The sequence below is a fragment of the Micromys minutus genome (genome assembly GCF_963924665.1).
Source record: "Micromys minutus genome assembly, chromosome: 2".
Classification (NCBI taxonomy): Eukaryota; Metazoa; Chordata; class Mammalia; order Rodentia; family Muridae; genus Micromys; species Micromys minutus.
The window spans coordinates 101,480,715-101,496,921 of NC_137971.1; the positions used below are offsets into that span (position 1 = coordinate 101,480,715).

The 16,207-nt window shown below is 42.5% G+C and overlaps 1 protein-coding gene across 22 annotated transcripts in view; it reads right to left on the bottom strand.

The window, feature by feature from the left end:
* DLG2 (discs large MAGUK scaffold protein 2) overlaps positions 1-16,207 on the bottom strand; it is a gene marked incomplete at both ends in the record, with an annotated part of 1,874,976 nt that overhangs the window by 37,981 nt on the left and 1,820,788 nt on the right. The gene's annotated exons all lie outside the window — the stretch shown is intronic.

The following is a 16,207-nucleotide window of genomic DNA, read 5'->3' on the forward strand; positions in this document are numbered from 1 at the left end:
TGTGGTGTATAGTCATACATGCAAGCAATACGCACACCTAGTAAAAATAATGAAATTGTTTTTAAAAAGAACGAGGCCTTGCTTGTGTACAATCCCAGCACTTGAGAAGCTGATCAAAGAGGATTATGAGTTCAGGGTCGGCCTGAGCTATCTAGTAAAACTGTCTTTAAAAAAGATTTTTACAGATCCTACAGAAAAATTTAAAATGTATCACTCAGATAACATTGAGAAATCATGCAAAATTTTAGGCAGCCATGGACTAACAAAACCCAGGGGCTCTGAATAAACCAGTAACATGGAAGAGGTTGGAAAAGTAATGATAAAAATGATTCATACCAAATGGCTTTGATGTTTGTTCTATGGACTATAATATCTTTAAGAAGAGTGTACACTAATGTAAATTTTCTAAATGTTAGAAGATAAGACATGTGCAAGCATACTTCAAGTCCAGTATATCCCAGAAGCCAGAAGGAGATAGAAGTATCACAAAGAAAGATGAGGACAAGATAGTGAGCCTCAACCTCATGACAACATAATATTTCACTTAGTTAATCTACCACAGCTAGTTTAAAGAGTTTTGTGCTCCCAGACATCTGTCTTCCTTTCCATTTCCAAGCCTTCTATACTGTAATGAAGGTAACACTACATTTTAAATTACTTTCTTAGAGAGATCCCTAGAGTTGAATTCTATAATTAAACATTATGGATGGTTTAAAACAACAGGACACATAACCAGAGAGTTTTCAAGTGTCTGGGCTGATTGACATCTGCCCTGTAACCACTTATTCATGCTCTTCATTTGTAACTGGTCCAGTGATGCATCCTGGTTGGCTTTTTCCCCTTCAACATCCCCATTTGCTCCTAATTATCTCGTCGTAGTGTAGGGTGTTTATGGAAGAGGATTGTGAGTGATGGTTTGTGAGTGGAGGGTGAGTTTACTCACTCGCTGATGAAAGAACACCCCCACACCTGACAGTCGGCACCAAGCAAGTCCCTGCCTCCCGCATCCAGTTATGTTTGAAAGCCAATTATATCTTAGAAAAGCTGAAACTTCTATTATCTTTAAATCTTAGGGCAGGACACAGTGAACTTTATTAAAACAATATATTTGCAGTTCAGGACATCGAATCTTAGACATACTAAGCAATTGATCAAGCAACATTTCTGAGCGTGTGGCAGCACTGCCCAGCTCACACGAACAGGAAGCCTTGTTCCGATCACACGAACAGGTCTTTGTGAAATGTTCAGAAACACTCCCAAGAAATTTAAACACAGATTTGTGTGTGTGTGTGTGTGTGTGTGTGTGTGTGTGTGTGTGTGTGTGGTGTGTACATGCACCAGAGCTTCAGGAGTTGGAACTGTAACCTCCCTGTCCTGGGGGCTGGGGACCCATGTGCTTTAAGAGCAGTAAGTGCTAGTAACAGCTCACATCAGGTTTGTAGACAGGCTTGCTCTTGGGAGCTCAGCTGAATGTGTGTTCGTAATAATGAAAAGAGGCAGTGACCTCTGCCGTGACTAACTGAGAAATGATCAGACAAGCAAATACTGTGCTGTCATTCTAGACTGTTTTCTGCACCTAAGGTTCTCCAAAGCCCCTCTGCCTGAGACCTCAAACTTGATGTGGTTATAGGGTTGTAGGTAGAATTTTGGGAAGGAATGAGAAATGTAACTTACTTCTCTGAAGTTCGTTGGAACTGATGACACTTTTGTCCAGACTGGGGACACTCATTCACTCATTTTGTTTATAATACCAATGATAATAAATTACTAATAAACATAATTCATTCTATTTTTTCTTACCAAACAAAATATGCCACACCTTCTGCTGATCCCTCACCAGTTTGTCTTTCATTTAAATATTCATAATTGGAACTAACAAGAAAACTAGGAAGTATCCTGATGATGTGCCACTTGTTTGGGAAATTTGTAGATCATTGCCAGATTGCTTTCCAATTCTATAATGGCCCAGCATTTTATCTTTCTATTTCTCCATACTACAGCTTATACAACAACCTACAGATTTGGAAACAAAACAAAATGGAACAAATACTTAAAAATTTCTGTTCCTTCCTGTGTTGTTTCAAGAGTGACATCAGAGGGAAACACAGAGATTATTTTTATTTCCATGCTAGATTTGAAAACAGGAGTCATAGCAGGTATTGGTCATGCTGTTCTTTTTTTTTTTATTTTTAAAAGATTTATCTAATTTTTAGTTAGACGTGTGCTTGTGTGTTTACCTGTGTGTGGGCATTAAAACATATGTGCAGGTGCCCACAGAAGCCAAGACAGGGTGTAGCTAAAGTTACAAGCGGCTGTGGGACACTCAATATGGTGCTGGGCAGTCAACTGGTCCTCTGGAAGAGCAGCAAGTGCTCTTAACCACACCGTTAATTTTTGATTTCAGTGTTAACTCTACTGCCATTTGTTGTAATTTGAAGCTTCTTGCCAGGGTCTAAGATGCCAAGCCTGCAGTGGCTGTTAGCATCCGCTGGCTACAGGGTATAACAGCATTTATCATCCTCAGGTTCTGAAGCTACATTCCAAGTCAGATAAAAACAATCTCATTTTTCTTCTGCTATTCTTCAAAGGCCTTGACAATTGAGGGCGTTCTCTGATTCCTATGATCTGGAGTCTGAGAAATCAGTTAATAAAATACTTAAAAATAAATGAGGTCTTTAGAAAAAAAGTATGTTTATGTGTGCAGTATGGGTCCCTGGAGGCCAGAAACCAGTGAGTGCTTGGTGTGGGTGGGAACTGGAACCAGGTCTTCTGAAGCAGCAGCAGAGCCATCCCTCTAGCCCCTAAACTACTTCAAAATTTATTTTAATTATAAAATGTGTGTGTGTGTGTGTGTGTGTGTGTGTGTGTGTGTTCGCGCGCGCACGCACGCACGTGCATGTATGTGTACTAGGCAATGGTTTTAGCCTTCACCACTGGGACTTATTAAATCCCTCCCCACTTGGCAGCTGCATCTCTAAATGTCCTTCGTGGATTAATTGTTCTAAGTGCTTTCTGCCCACCAGCTCCTACTAAATAGCTACAAGTTGTGTTTACGTTTTGTATCAAAGTTTAAAACTGTGGAGCTGAAGGAACTGACACAGAGAAAGGCCGGGCCTTCGTCCCAGGGTCCACACATCCAGGAATCTTAGTCACTTCTAGCTTCCGTTTTTCTCTTGGATCGCTGGTTATTTCCTCTGCACTCACTTGCACAGGCTCTGGGATGCAGTATGAGCAGGTCAGGGAGGACGGCGCTTTACCTAAGATGGCGCTTTACCATCTAGCACGAGGTTAGCGGGCAAACATCCAGGTAATAATGCTATGGCTGCTCTGAGGATAGACGCCTGGCCTGGTCCGGCCCAGGCCTGAACCCTCCTAATTATGAGGCTTATGAAAGTCACTTCCTGTTCCCAGCTTTACCTCCCTTGTCTTACAGGAAATTAGTGAGATGACTTCTTTTATAGCATTCAGAATCCTCATTGTGAAGATGTTTTTCCCTGACTGTCCACCGCTCCTCTTTCTCCTGCTTCTGCTTTCTTTCCCTCCTTGCTACAAGGCAGGGGAGAGAAGCAGTCAGCCTCACTCTCTGGACCGATGATGCCTCCTTTTCAGGCGCGGACAGTTGCGTTTATTTTCCCGACTTGGCCATTGGCTTTCGCCTCCTGATCAATGTGTGGGAGGTCACTATACAGCGCGGGTGATCCAAGAGTGACTGAAAGCAAACTAGTGTAAACCGAGCACAGTAACTGAAGTGCCTTTTCAATAATGCAAGCCTGACTGAATAATTCTCATTTGAATAATTCTTATTTCCTGCTTGAATGAAACGGAGGGGGGACTTAAATAGAGGCAGATTCATCCTGCAGCTGAGACTTCTGGCCCTCAGCCAGGAGCCGTTAGACGACAGAATGAGACCTAGGTAGCAGGACTCCCACTAAGGATTCACTTAGGTGGCAGGTGAGCTAAGAGGTGGGAAAGCATAGATTGCCACTTTGGGCTCTTTGATGGAGTTCACATAGAATCTTTCATCTGAACGTCTCCTTTTAGGGGTATCATACTTTATCTTCAAGTGGATTACATTTCCTCAGGCCAGTCAGGAGGGGCGCAACATATTCACAAAGAGGGAACATCTGAGTAGTCTGGGGGTTTCTCAGAACTTCACTGTTTTCTTAAGCACAGAAAAAAAAAATCAAGAATTGCATACTCATCTTTGAAGAGTAGAAGATAAAAAAAAACGATCTGAGTTTCTGTATCATTCTTTTAGACTGTAGGAAAAGAAAGCAATGAAAACGTGTACACACATGTCAGGAAAATAAAATGCTCTTGGAACCTCCAGGCTGCTTTGTGTGAACACACACCAGTCCTGTTTGTGCTTGCCCCACAGCCTGACGTGCTGATTCTTATTTCTGTACCAGCCACTGGGTGAATTTGACATGATAAATCAAATGTCACCGTAAATCCAGAGACAACACGGTATTATTTTCCCCTAAGTGCTGTTTATGCTTGGGAAGAGAGCTTTGTACCGTGTCTGGACACAGTATTCCAACATTCATTTCATTCCACCTTTGGGGATATATATATATATATATATATATATATAGCAGGCACGTAGCCCATGTGCCTGATAAATGGGACTGTTAAACAAAGGATCGAGGAATGAAGAATTCACATCCAAACAGAAACAACTTGAATGAATGAAGAAAACTTGGTGCACATATACCATGGCATTTCAGTCAGCAATAATGAAGAATGAAATTGTATCCCTTGAAGGAGAATGGCTGGAACTGGAAAGCACCATGCTAAGCAAACTGAGCTAATCTCACAGCAATACTCATTCCTTGAAGGTCCTAGAGATGTGAGGTACTCACATCGTCTTTGCTGTAGCGGCAAATGTCGAGCATGCAGGGCTTTGTCATCATGTGAACTCAGTCAACTATAACTGTTCCACTGACTTTCCAGGTACCACAGCCAGGTTTCCAACCGGAAATAGGGAATAGTGGAAAGTAAGAAAGCAGGAAAGAAGGAATCGAGATGCTCACCCTTAGGTAAGCTAGCTGTTGTGAAATGGGATGGGGCTAAATTTTCTCTTCCATGTTGAGTTTACAACAAGTATAGGACTTGGATAATAAAAAGGAGATTTTTAAGGGCGAGGAAGGGAGAGAGGTAGAGAAGAACAAAACAGGGTAAAGCCATTGGAAGGGGCGCATAGAGTTGGAGTAAAAATGCATGTGCAGAAATGTCAACCTCAACCTATTGCTCTGTTCTTACCAAGCAAAGATGCTACAGTGGACACTGAGAACATAGTGGTGGGCTTCCAGTGTGGCATGATCACATGCATAGAGATACATACAAAAGACTGACTAGGCACAAAGGATGGAGACTGGGGAAGGCGCAGACACATGTTTTAATGAGTAGCCCAGGGCCTTCCACAGAGAGCTGACCAGGAACAATGACTCACTAATGATGGCGTGCAAAGGCACCTCTTGGCATGAAGGAGGAGTGGTGAGAAGCTGTGCAGAGGGAGCACAGCACAGAGGGAGCACAGCACAGAGGGAGCACAGCACAGAGGGAGCACAGCAGAGAGGGAGCACAGCAGAGAGGGAGCACAGCACAGAGGGAGCACAGCACAGAGGGAGCACAGCACAGAGGGAGCACAGCACAGAGGGAGCACAGCACAGAGGGAGCACATCATAGAGGGAGCACAGCACAGAGGGAGCACAGCAGAGAGGGAGCACAGCACAGAGGGAGCACAGCACAGAGGGAACACAGCACAGAGGGAGCACAGCACAGAGGGAGCACAGCACAGAGGGAGCACAGCACAGAGGGAGCACAGCACAGAGGAATAGCAGACAGAAGATGCTGTTCGTTACAAATGGCCCCCTAGCTATTTCCCTCTGCTGAAGAAAGAAGCAATGGGTGAGGGGCTGTCTCCGCATTTCTATAGGATCACGCGCAGGGTTCAGAAACTATATCCTTTACCAGTGGCTCAGAGTACTTGGAGTTTGAGTCTTGGGAAAGAATTCTGAATCTGACAGGAGAGTTACATAATCCGTTCTAAAAGTCTGGCACATTTGTCTACTCACTGTGAGAGGACACAAAGCTGTAAGGAACAGGAATGAGATGGAAGGTAAACGGGTGAGAGCTTATTCTCAGGACATTTCCACCCTCTGAGGTTTAGAATAGGAAGGTTGGTGTGGGTGGGGCTGCCATGTGGGCCGGTGGCACAGGAGTGCATGACAAAAGAGGCTACAACATCAAAGGTGACTTCATGGTCATGACCACATACAGAGCAGGCAGCCATAGAGGGGACAGATGTCAGCAGCTAGAGCCTGCCAGGCTCTTTCCTAGGATCTGGGTGAACCAGGAGTGAGGTTCAGAAGTGACCTGGCTATGGCAAAGGAACATGTACGAGAGGCCTAAGCCTCCCCCATCACTCGCAGGTCCCTAAGACATCTGACACAGCAACCTCAGCAAAGACAGAGGAAGAAAACTGAGTTTTCTAAATATTACAAATCAGATGATTTTGAATTTTATTGTGACATATAAATGCTATATACACAGAGTATATGAACTGACCTTAAATTTATAGGGAAAAGCTATAAGCACTTTAGTATTTGTTCTGCAATGGACATTTACATGTGTTTGGATGACGTAAGCACAAGATACAGTTAACAGTGGGTAGAGGGACTGTCCAGAAGGATGGTTTTCTACAGGAGCCACCATGATGCATTCCCAGCCTCATGGGGTCATGATAACTTAATTAGAAAAATTCTTATTTGTAACAAAATGTTGGCCTTATAAGTCATGTTTGGTAAATGTCAGTTGCATTCTTATTGTATTTCAGAAACAACACAAGCCAGTGTGGGATTATTTGATTGCCAAATGTGGACCTTGCCTATTACTGAGAAGAGGAAAGCAGTTTGCTTAGATTTTGGGGTCACTGTGGGCAGCAAAAAACAAAACAAAACAAAAGCAAACCTTTTCTTTAACAAAGCAGTTAACCCCCTGAATAGCAATCATAGCTCAGCAGAGGTGCACACAGTGGAACGTGTGTCTCCCATGGCAGTTGGGAGTTAATCACCATGAATAAAGAGTGACTGGGTTTATTGTACACATTGAGCTAATGTTCAGAACTTACTGAAGTGTTAATTCTTTGTAGGAACTGAGCAAAAGCCAATTAGAGAAGGGAATAATTCACTGGGGACTATTTACAAAAAAAACATTTACCCCCCTCTACCTCAAACCCTGTCAAAAATCTCAACTATCCATTTAAAGGATGGGAGGGAAAATCTTTACAAAATATTTATGAAGTTGTAAACCATCAAGAGAAGGCGGCACCCTTCTGCTTCTTCTCCTTCTGGAGGGCCCTGGCTTTCACTTGTGATGAGCTGGACAGCAGCCAGTGGTTGTCATCCAGAGTTCCTACCTTTGCCAATGACGGAACCACATAGTTCTCATGACTAGCAAAGGGGGTGCTCCCCATAGCTTCCCCCGTGGTACCCATGTATATCAATTGGCCTTGGTGAACAGAGAGATAGTTATCACTACACCCCCCTCCCTGGTCATGATGCACTTTCAATTGTTAGGTGTCTTAGCCCTTGCTAGTATCTCCGTGGGACTTAAGTGACGATTAGGAGGTACATAGAAAATTAAAAGTAAGTTATACATGGATGGTTTTGACTTGACTCTGTGACACTGTAGATCAGTATAGTTCATCTACAATAAAGCAAGTTTACCTTTTTTTAAACATTGCATTTTGGGAAAAGCAGCTGGTGTGCCTCAGATGCCCTGGCTGAGGGAAGACCTGGGGACTCTGGTAGATTTGCTGACTACCCAGAAGCAATAGCTCAGATGTTGAGAGGGACAACTTCCAAGGAAACCTAAGCCCTCCCCAGACCATTTGATGTGTTCCAGGAGCAAATGCAAAGTAGTCTCACCTAGAACAGTACTGGTCACGGAAATATATTCATATGCCTCTAAAGGGCAGCAGCAGCTGGCAGAGGGCTCACTCAATCTTTCAACCCGGCCTTCTTATCTGTGAACGGAACCAAAGGGGTTCTTTGGTTTGGTTTGTACTGTTTTTCCTTTTTGAAGATTTTCTATTATCCAGGAAAATGTGGAGTTATCACAACCATCTTGATAGGCAAACACTGGTTTTAATGTCATAAAGTTTATTTTGTAAAAAAAAAAAGTATTTATTCAGCTCTGGGTTGGTATTCAGTGGATGTTGCAGTATCCCTTATATGGTGATATCAGCACACTGCGCACACTGCATTATCCAACACTATGGAATGTGGGGGTTTGAATGAAAACAGGCTCGTAGGGAGTGGCACTTGCTGAAGGAAGTGCAACATTGGAGGTGGGCTTTAAGGTTTCAAAAGCACAAGCCAGGCCTTCTGACTCTCTCCCTCCCTTCCTTCCTCTCTCCCTCCCTCTGTCCCCGCCCTTGCTATCTGACAATCCACATGTAGAACTCTCAGCTCCACCTCCATGTCTTTCTGTGTGCTGTCATGTGTTCCTCCATGATGATAATGAACTAAACCTCAACAGTAAGCCAGCCCCAATTAAATATTGTCCTTTATAAGAGTTTCATGGTCATGCTTTCTCTTCTCAGCAATAACCTATAACTAAGACAACCAGTGACTTCCGTTAGCACTACATTAAGGCATACATTAAGGGGTGATACCTGACTGAGGTTTAGCATTCAAGTAAACACACAACTTTAACTTTGAATGTGGGTTCTGCCAAGTCACTCTCTCTTTTGCTATCCTAATGGGTAAAATTACTTTGCATGGTTCACATATCTCTTACCTTCTACCTGATCATAGGTGACCTGTTCTACAGTCTTCTCAACATCTTTGCTACCCATGCCTCCCCTCCATTGCTGCGACAGACATAACTGCAGTTACTTTTTACGTGATCCATTCCAGTGCCCTTCTCCTGGTGTCTCATCCCCCAATGCATTCCCACCACCCAACCTGTACTTCCATCAAAAGGCACTTTCTCTCTACACAAAGGATCCTTGGTTCTTCTGTCTGAACACTTTGGATGGGCCTGCTCCAAGTCTTAGGGAACGTTTCCCCAGGCTCCTTACACTAATACTCAATAGCATGGACCTCAGGCTACATTTATACTCCCCCTTCTCCTTACGGGTTTCTGTTCTAGACAGATACAATCTTTGCTGGATGCCAGACGACTTCCTCTTCTGTATTTTGCTTCTACTGTTTGCCAGGTATGAAAATACAGGAACTGTACAGTCGTTGAAGCCTTGTCCAGTCCTCACAGACTCAGCTAAGCCGTCAGCTCCTTGGGACACTTGTTCAGTTGCTCTCACTCAGAGAGGCCCCTCTTCACCAAGGCTCTTCGTGGTGTGAGACACACACCCGTTTCACCCTGCATTATGGTAGCGCCCAATTACTTCCAGGGAAGGTCTGGGAAAGTTGCAGTAGGTGTTATTTGGTGACCAGGGCAGTATTTTGTATAGACAGAAACTTCAAAAGCTACTTATTGAAATGAAGGGCAATCAAATACAGATCAGGAGAACAGCCCTCTAAATCAGTGGTTCTCAACCTGCGGGTTGTGAGCCTTTGAGAAGTCAAACAGCCATTTCATAGAGTTGCCTAAGACCATTGGAAAACACAGATGTTTATGTAACAATTCATACCAGAAGCACAGTTATAGTTATGATGGAGCAACGAAAATAATTTCATGGTTGGAGCTGTGCTAAAGGATTGTAACATTAGAAAGGTTTGAGAACAACTGCTCTGTAAAAGTGACAATAAGTTGGTTTATTTTCCATTCACGGGAGATGTTAAAAAGTATATGTACTGTGCCTTTATGTCATTTTTTTTATTCTTATACCAGTTGACTGATAGTAACTAAGTGTGTGTGTGGGGGGGAGCATGAGTCTCTCTCTCTCTCTCTCTCTCTCTCTCTCTCTCTCTCTCTCTCTCTGTGTGTGTGTGTGTGTGTGTGTCTGTGTGTGTGAGTGGTGTGGTGCTTGTACATGATATTGGTATAAGCCCCTTGCCCATGTGAAGGCCAGAGCAAGACACTGGGTGTTCTCTTCTATTGCTGTCTATATTGTCACCTAGAGATAGGGTGTCCTGTTGAGCCACAAGTCTGTATTGTGGGACAGCCTGTCTAGCCAGAGAGATCTTGGAATCCACCTATTTTTCCTCCCCTGCCAAAACAAAACAAAATAAAAAAATGAAACAAAAACTTCTGGGGATTGCAGGCACACCCTTAATGTGTGTGTTGGAGATTCAAATTCAGGTCCTTGTTCAGAGCAGATGCTCTTACTAATGGAGCCAGTTCCCTAGTCGTTACACTATTTCATTCAATAATTATTGGCACACTAACCACATACTAGAACAGCCCAATATAAGATTCCCCACCATGGTCAATAGATTCCCCCCTTTATTAAGAACAAACTGAAGGAAGCTACTCTTGAAACTCTTTTCAGATGCTACATGATCTGTAATTAATAACAACAAACCACTTTCTACCAACCAAAACAGGATATAGATTGCAAAATAAACAAAGAAAACAGGCTTGACTGGGGCTTCTGAGATGGCTCAGACTGTAGCACCTACCCACATGGTAGAAGGAAATGTTTGACCCCTAAAGTTGTCCTTGGCAACTATGAGTGTACTGTAGCATGCACAATACACATAAATAAAGGAAATTGCACTACAAAGGCAATATGAGTATTTTTACTTGCTAGGACTCTGTCTGTAATTATTGTCATAAGGAGGCTGTATAACTGAACAGTCAATTTAGAATCTTTTCCCTTTCTCTACCAGTGGTTCAGGATTTGGAAGAGGGAACTCCTCCTGGTCCAGAATATGGCTCCAAGCATTCTGCCATGAATCAGGTTCACTGAATCCTCACAGTGAATCAGAGTTTACACATGAATGACTCCCAAAGTAGAACTGGGTTTGAGCCAAGTTTTCTGAATAATATTTAATATTGTAAATTAGTAGTAGAAAGAGAGTTTAACAATGGTTCATGCTCTCATCTGATAAAACTGCAACTTGGTATTCATATAACTGCAGATTATACTTCTGTTCACATGATTTTAGTAGCATCACAAACTGAATGGGTGGAATGGTGTGATTGTGTAGGACTTTGCTCCCTGCTAGCTGTTATTCCAAATGAATTTGCAAATTGTTCTTTAACTCTATGAAGAATTGATTTGGAATTTGGATGGGGATTGCATTGAATCTGTAGATTGCTTTTTGTAAGATGGCTAGTTTTACTATGTTGATCCTTCCAATCCATGAACATGGGAGATCTTTCCATATTCTGAGATCTTCATCAATTTTCTTCTTCAGAGACTTGAAGTTCTTGTTAAACAGATCTTTCACTTGCTTGGTTAGGGTCACACCAAAGTATTTTATATTATTTGTGACTATTGAAGGGTGACGGTGACATTTCTTTAATTTCTTTCTCAGCCTGTTTATCTTTTAAGTAGAGGAAGGCTACTAATTTGTTTGAGTTAATATTATATCCAGCCATTTTGCTGAAGTTGTTTAGCAGCAAGTGGAATTTTTGGGGTCATCTGCAAATAGTAATTTTTTGGCTTCTTCCTTTCCAATTTGTATACATTTGACTTCCTTTTGCTGTCTAATTGCTCCAGCTAGGACTTCCAGTACTATGTTGAATAGGTAGGGGGAGAATGGGTAGCCTTGTCTAGTCCCTGATTTTAGTGGGATTGCTTCAAGTTTCTCACTATTTAGTCTGATACTGGCTACTGGTTTGCTGTATATTGCTTTTACTATGTTTAGGTATGGACCTTGAATCCTGGTTTTTCTAAGACTTTTAACATGAAGGGGTGTTGAATTTTGTCTAATGCTTTCTCAGTGTCTAATGAGATGATCATGTGTTTTTTTTTCCCTTTGAGTTTGTATATATAGTGGATTATGTTGATAGATTTCTGTATATTGAACCATCCCTACATCTCCGGGATGAAGCCTACTTGATCATGGTGAATGATCATTTTGATGTGTTCATGAATTCAGTATGAAAGATGTTCATGAGGGAAATTGGTCTGACGTTCTCTTTCTTTGTACGGTCTTTGTGTGGTTTAGATATGAGCTTAATTGTGGCTTCGAAGAATGAGTTGGGTAGTGTTCCTTCTGTTTCTATTTTGTGGAATAGTTTTGAGAGCATTGGTATTAGGCCTTCAATGAATGTCTGATAGAATTCTGCACTGAACCCATCTGGTCCTGGGCTTCTTTTTCTTCTTCTTCTTCTTCTTCTTCTTCTTCTTCTTCTTCTTCTTCTTCTTCTTCTTCTTCTTCTTCTTCTTCTTCTTCTTCTTCTTCTTCTTCTTCTTTTTTTGATTGGGAGGCTTTTGATGGCTGCTTCTATTTCTTTCGGGGTTATGGGACAGTTTAGATGGTTTATCTGATCCTGATTAAACTTTGGTATCTGGTACCTGTCTAGGAATTTGTTCATTTTCTCTAGATTTTCCAGTTTCATTGCATATAGACTTTTGTAGTAGGATATAATGATTTCTTGAATTTCCTCAGTTTCTGTTGTTATTTCTCTGTGCCCTCTAGTTAGTCTAGCTAAGGGTTTATCAATCTTGTTGATTTTCTCAAAGAGCTAGCTCCTGGGTTTGTTGATTTTTTGTATAGTTTTTTGTTTGTTTGTTTGTTTGTTTCTACTTGGTTGATTTCAGCTCTGAGTTTGATTATTTCTTGTTGTCTACTCCTCTTCTGTGTGTATCTGCTTCTTTTTGTTCTAGAGCTTTTAGGTGTACAGTCAAACGGTTAGTGTATGCTCTCTCTAGTTTCCTTTTGGAGGCACTCAGAGCTACTCGTTTTTCTCTTAACACTGATTTCATTGCATCCCATAAGTTTGGGTATGTTGTGCTTTCATTTTCATTAAATTCTAAAACATCTTTAATTTCTTTCTCTATTTGTCATTGGTTTCCTATCTGATCAATATTTGTTCATGGTTTCTTAGGAATAGTGTCACCTAACACTCTCTGACAGTCACCTAGAGAAGCTATTTGGCCTTCTTTATCAGATAATTATCTGTGTGTGACTTGGGAAGGTTTCAGTTGACAGAGGACTGGGGTTTAGAGAAATGTGATTAATGTATTCTAACAGGGCATAATTTATCAGCACTGCTCAGGCTGGAGTGGTGACACTGGCGACTTCCTCTTTGTGCTTATGTAAGATGTTATGTCTAGTTCATCTATATTGCATCCTGGGAAAGAAGAGAAGGAGGTATGCCAGAGCCAGAAAAACCGGTCAGGAAGCTTCTAGAGGGCCTAGCATAGAAAAGCAATAACCAGCGAAGAAAGGCTTTTTCTCATTTTTTTTTTTAACGTTGAGAAAAACCTTGTGCTTTGCAAGCCTCCAGGGTACTGTGACTAATGCATTTTCTTTCCTCCCCTCTACCTGAATCTCTAGTGCATTTAACTGACATTTGAGCTTCTGACCTGGCTCTTCTCTAGCTCTGTTTTCAGGAGTGTGTGTGGGGTAGTCGTAATCCACCTCTGAAAATGTTACTTACAACCTGTGACAAAAATCAATTCCTCTAACTCACACTGGGAAAGCAAATATAATTTCCATTTTGCTAACAGAACCATCAAATTGCCTTTATGATAAAACGGTACAATCGCTGGTTCTGTGACCAACATGAGAAGTTCCAAGAATCAATATAGTAGAACAGCTTTCCAGTGCCGATGCCAGTTTGATTCAGGGACACTATTGTCACCAGGTTCCTTGAGGCATCATTCTGTCTGTTCTTTCTCACTTAGCATCTGCTACTATGATCCCAATGCCCTGCAAAAGGCAAGTGTTATCAGGAAGCACCAGGACACACATTCGCAGATGATTATCCTCTTTGATTTTTTTTCTTAAACATTACTTCTGTTTCTCCCTTTCTCTTGCTTTTTAGTTCAATTTTCAGAGTTCCATACCTAAAATAAATACTTCCACTTTCTCCCATCATCCACCTCTCGACCTGTGCCCAGGTTGCTCCTTTCCCATCATGTAAGCACAGTGCATGGAGTAATCATCATGTGTCATACAGACAACATGCTAGTTTCTGAGGAATTGATACACAGGTTTTCATCTTTGCCTATACAACCTCACAGTCAAGTACACACTGTAATGCAGGTATACTCAACACAAGCTCACTAAAAACTACTAGGCCCGATTTGGTCACTGCCCCACAATTGTTCCTTTTCTACAGGATAAAGTATAAGCTTCCCAAAAGATTTAAGTCATTAGAACTATCTTTCCCCTTCTGGGCCTTTTTATTCTTCCACTTTATTTCTGCCTGGCTGGCCTGCTCCTCCCTCTTCCCCTGTGTTATAAATTCCACTGATCCCTTTAAGGCTGGGAACTCAGATTCTCTGGGTTAGTAAGTTAGAATTTAATTTCCTTTGTCCTTAAGAGTAAGATCTCCGGTCTTTCCAGGAATCTGGTGCTGTGACTTCCTTCCTGTAGGGAGCAATCCTCTTCTTTCGAACATCTGCTTCTCTGGGCCAGCTGTTAGGGTAGACTCATTCTTCCATATTATCTCTCACTGTCTGTGCACATGATGACAAGAGGAAACAGGGTCACCAATGCCCACGCCCTCCGTCATTCTCCCAGGCCACTGGAGCAGAAGGCGGTAGCCCTTGGCTTTCTTCAGAGATACACACATCAAAGAAGAAAAACAGTTTCCCTCTTTCTAGACTTGAGTTAGTTTTTGACAAAGCTAAAGTGAGCCCAGTTTTCCTCATTTTTCTTTACTGCCTAAGCGTGACATGTATTAATAGCAAAGGACATCAGGACGTACCATAGCAGACAGTGAGCTTTGGGATCAGCCAGGCAGGAGTTAGATTTACTTCTCTAAAACTGACTTTAGGCCCACAAAGAAGTAAGTGATTTCCTTCAGAATTTTGTAGCTGCGTTTAAAAACTTACGGAACCTGGATTGTTGTCACTTAGACTCCCGCCTCTTTGTGTGTACCTTAAGTGTGAGGGAAGGTGTTCACATGTGGCAGCCACATGGCAGCTCACTTGCCCTCTCTTCTACACTCCAGGATCCACAGCCCAGGGCAGGGTGCAGCCGTGCTAGGCAGGATCTCACACTGCAGTCTACAGCCATGTGTTTGGAGCCCGAAATCCCACCTTGTTCTTCTGACAAACTGGTGTGAAGTGAGTTATTACACACTGCATGCTGGTGATCACTCACCCAGAGTTTGCCTCCTAGGCTAGACTAGCTGAGCAGTAGACATTTTCTTGCTTCTGCTTCTTGAGTCCAGGGATTACGAACACTTGCTACCACGTCAGGGTTTTCAGATTGTGCGGATTCAGCCGGATCCTCATGCTGAGGCAGTGAGCACTGGAGCTGAGAGGTCCCCGAAGCTCCCTACACTTTAAGAGCACACATCTCCCTCCTCCTTCTATCCCAGGAGGAGGAAAAGCCGAACTGGCTATTTCCGTTCTAGTTTACGCCTTAGGAGAGGGTTGTGGTGCCCGTGGACCAGCTGTGCACACTCCTCAGTGAGGATTCTGCTCGGCATCCTTGCCTACATGTATTTCTCTTCTCTGGTTATAGGGATTTAAAAATGAACAAGAACAACAAAGTCCAGCACAAGCTTTCTGTCCGATGCAGTGCAGCTTGGCCCTGGAAACTTACACATTTTTAAAGACCCCTCAACAAGCAACAGAATGACAGGTCGGGAAAGTAATGAATAAACGTTCCAAGAACGATAAAAGAAGTGAAGGGGTGAGGTTTACATGACCTTTGCATAAAGGATAGTCTCAATGAACCTCAAAAGGAATTCACAGACATTCCCAGGAGGATCGCTGCCACACTGAGACTGGCCGTCCTAACAGAGGATTGTTCGCAGCACATGGTCAAGGTGGCCTGGAAACTTCATGCTGTCACTGTAACAGCCCAGCCCTCTACACTTTCAGACAGAGAACCGGGAAGTGCAGCCTGGGAAAACAACATGTTCGTTCTGGCAGAGGTCATACTCCAAGTTCCATCTGAACTTTTATGTTAGCTTTGTGATCTTCTCTCATCCCCCTTGTAATCCCCATGGTCTCCCGTGCCTGACACACTTGATTCTCCTTTAAGTCCAACTGTCATGTGTATGCTTCTGCCCATATGCATATCTATCTCCTGATTCAATCTAAGATCCTGTTCAAACATCACCTCCTCTTTTAGCCATGCTTTTTCTCTGTGATTGTTAATAT